Below are 3,964 nucleotides of genomic sequence, written 5' to 3' on the forward strand. Positions count from 1 at the left end.
CCATTCTTTTATCACTCTACTTCTGCCTCCAACTTGTGGACAGGATGGGAACAATCAGCTAAGAATGTTCTTGGCATTGCACCTATCTACTGGCTGCCACAATAACCATGACCATTTTCAGGGGCTCATTCTCTGAAACTACAATCAAGACCCAAATTATGTTGTTTCTTTTATAAGTTGCCCTGGTTATGGAGTATCTTCACAGCAATAGAAAAGTAACTAACAGCACACACTCTTTCCTTTTTGTCTGTCAAGATCATTAAACATTAATATGATAGTTCACGTTGAGGTGCGATTACAAATCTGTTATATAGGAACTAATACAATTCAGATGTTTCCACATTAAACTTGCTTTAATGAGTGTCAAAATTCAGTGACAAATTTTTGTCAAGTTGTTTCCATTAAAAAGTACTGATTTTGAAAACAAATAACTTAAAATAGGCCCCAAAACATTCTCCTATTCTTAAAGGTTTGGAATGCCTTGTTATCATTAACCAGTCTTTTACTATTAAATTTAAATAGCCAATTGAGACAAAGAGTTCTAAGATCATCTTCCACCACTGATTAGGCCTGGGGTGACAGGAAGTAGCAATATTATACATTTAACCTTCTGAGCTTTCTGGGCAGAATTGGTTACTTTGCCAGCTCCAGCAGCCTTCCTGTCCACAGCTTTGATGGCACCTCTCTGCCTCATGTCACAAACAGCAAAATGACCCAGTGGAGGATAGTCAGAGAAGCTGTCAACATACACGGGCTTGCCAGGAACCATATCAATAATGGCTGCATCACCAGATTTCAAAATTTAGGGCCATCTTTCAGCTTCTTGCCAGAACGTCGATCAATCTTTTCTTTAAGCTCAGAAAACTTGCTTACTATGTGAGCTGTGTGACAATCTAGTACAGGAGCATAGCCAACGCTAATTTGGCCTGGGTGGTTCAGGATAATCACCTGAGCAGTGAAGTCAGCACCTTCCATTGGTGGGACATTTATGCTGTCACCAGAAAGTTTGACACATCTAACATCTGTGACAGACACATTCTTTACATTGAAGCCCACATTGTCCCCAGGTAGAGCTTCACTGAAAGTTTCATGGTCCATTTCAACAGACTTTATATCTGTTATGACATTTACTAGAGCAAAGATAACCACCATTCCAGGTTTTAAAACACCTGTCCCCATTTGACCCACAGAGACTGTTCCAATACCACCAATTTTATAGACATCCTGGAGGGGCAGTCACAGAGAGTTGTCAGTTGGACAAGTGGGTGGCAGAATACAATCCAAAGCTTCCAGCAGGATGGACCCACTGGCACTGCCATCTTTGCTGCTCATGACTTTCCATCCCTTGAACAAACTCATATTAGCACTTGGGTCCAGCATGTTGTCATCATTCCAACCAGAAATTGGTACAAATGCTGCAGTGTCAGGGATGTAGCCAATTTTTTTTTAAATATAGGTACTAATTTCCTAACAATTTCCTCATATCTCTTCTGTTGTAGGGTGGCTCAGTGGAATCCATTTTGTTGATATTAACAATTAGCTGTTTCACACCAAGGGTATAAGCCAGAAAGGCATGCTCATGGGTCTGCCTGTTCTTGAATATACCATTTTTAAGTTCAACAACACCAGTAGTAACAATCAGGACAGCATAGTCACCTGAGATGTGCTTGTAACTATGGTTTTGATAAATTTCTGTGCCCAGGGGCATCAATGATAGTAACATAGTATTTGCTGGTCTCAAATTTACACAGGGAGATGGTCAATAGTGATACCATGCTCACACTCAGCTTTAAGTTTGTCCAAGACCCAGGTATAGGAGCCTTTACTCATCTCAGCAGCCTTCTAGTCAAATTTTTCAAATGTTTTGTTGTCCATACCACCACATTTGTAGATCAGGTGGCCAGTTGTGTTGGACTTCCCCGAATCTAGTTCAATGACAAAGATATTGATATGATTCTTTTCCTTCTCCATTTTGGCTTTGAATTAGTGGTGGTTTTCACAACACTTGCATTCTGGTGGCATACCCATTGTGAAAAATATGTATAATTTAGATTTAACATTCAAAACAGTTTTAAAATTTTGGTTCTTTGAGCCATTTTATTAGGGTTTTTGCTTCACCTTTCTATTTTATATCTTGGCCATAGACTCCCCCATCATCCTCTCCCAATCCCCTTTTTCCATTCCCCACTCCCAAACCCCAATCCCCTATTCTTCTGTTTTTATCCATCAAGAACATATCTCCTATGAGTATCAATAAAACATGGCCTATCAAGTTGTAGTAATATTAAGCACCTCTCTGTGTGCTAAGGCTGGACAAGGATATTCAGTATGATGAGTAGGGTATCAAAAGCCAGTAAAACAGTCAGAGACATCCGCTGTTCCAGCTTGGTTCTCTTATAAAACATTTAATTATTTAAGATTATGAACAGTATATGTAAACATTTTTAGATGCATATAATGATAGTAAAAGCATGTCTTTTGCTTTTACTATAAAGCTGTGCTAGAGCAAATTTAGTTATACTTTCTTACATTGTCTCTCAGAAAGAAAGAGATGTCATGATCCTGAAGATTTTCAGAGGGGTATTTACTTTAAAAATAAAAAGGCAAATTCGAGAAATAAATTCTGTTGATTTTTTTCTAATTCAAAAACAGTGTATTTCTGCTCTTATGAGAGAAGTCCAGTAGGTGGCTATTTGTACCAGTCAGCTTTCTATAGATTTCAAAACCTGCCTGGTTAATTTGGAGGAACCAAATCAAAACACATAAAAAGGTAGTACATGCTTAAAACAACAATGATTTCAGACTCAGAAGTAAATTACAAGAAAAGTTCCAAAATGTCATAACAGAAATTGAGAAATCATTTTCTTGTAAGAAGACAAGAACTTGAAAAGAGTATAACACATAAAATAAATTTTTTTACAGGCATAAATGTGGAGAAGAGAAATAACACTTAAAATATAGCATTTCCTGAAATCTTTAGTGAGTCACCCATTGTGCACTCAAACACACATAAATGAAGGATCCATTTTCTCATTGCTGTTGTTTTAAGAAAAAGCAGTATGACTTGCATTTAAAGAACATCTAAATTAAACATGCAATGGCTGTAGAACTTAGAATGCTGCTCTCTGTGTTTGTAGGAGAAATGTAAACAAAGTCAGCAAATATTCATTAGGAAGTCTTTCCCACTAAATATCAGCTTGACATTATTAGAGAGAAATTGAAAATATTTTAATTAAACAGAAAATGAAGAAGGAATAGTTGATTACAAAAAGCAAACTATCTTTCAATGAGCTATCACAAGCTACTAATTATAGGAAACATATAGTACTAGATCCATTATTTTTTACCATTATATAATTAGCTTTCTAAATAATTGGTTACTTTCTTTCCACATATATATGTAACTCAATTTTAAGTAAAGAGTTGTTTCAGAAGAGAGCAAAAGGAAGTAGTTGATGCACACAATTGTTTATCACAATAACCATAGACTATTCCTATATTTATATTCTAAATATAAAATATTGCCTATTCAAAAATAATTAGATATATAGAGGTAATTTTAGGACCACCTACAAGCTATATTATATTCATGGTTTTAAGATATAGTTAGATGAGACTAAATATTTCTTTAAATCAAATTTGGTGCCCAGTTCTTTCTCTCACATTAGTAAATTCAAAGATAGCTTGATTTTCCAAAATCTAAAGTTATATTTTCATATTTCCTCTGCAAATTCCTCATATTTCGTCAGCAAATTTTTCTTGGTGATACTTAAAATAGTATTAATTATGTTAATATAATTATAATGACCATAAATGAGGGATTTTAATAGTATTCTCAATGGAGTTAGAATTTAAGCTAAATTTAGAATTGTGTAGTTTATGGGTATGAGAATGTTTATATGTTTTATTAGAATATATATTATTCTTTGACAAATTCCTCATATTTCGTCAGCAAATTTTTCTT

The 3,964-nt window shown here is 35.1% G+C and overlaps 1 pseudogene; it reads right to left on the bottom strand.

Moving 5' to 3' along the window:
• Positions 1-547: 547 nt before the first annotated feature.
• Positions 548-1,971, bottom strand: LOC101996286 (annotated as a pseudogene).
• Between the last annotated feature and the right edge of the window lie 1,993 nt (positions 1,972-3,964).

Source organism: Microtus ochrogaster, unplaced genomic scaffold (assembly GCF_000317375.1).
Source record: "Microtus ochrogaster isolate Prairie Vole_2 unplaced genomic scaffold, MicOch1.0 UNK55, whole genome shotgun sequence".
In the NCBI taxonomy this organism is placed as follows: domain Eukaryota; kingdom Metazoa; phylum Chordata; class Mammalia; order Rodentia; family Cricetidae; genus Microtus; species Microtus ochrogaster.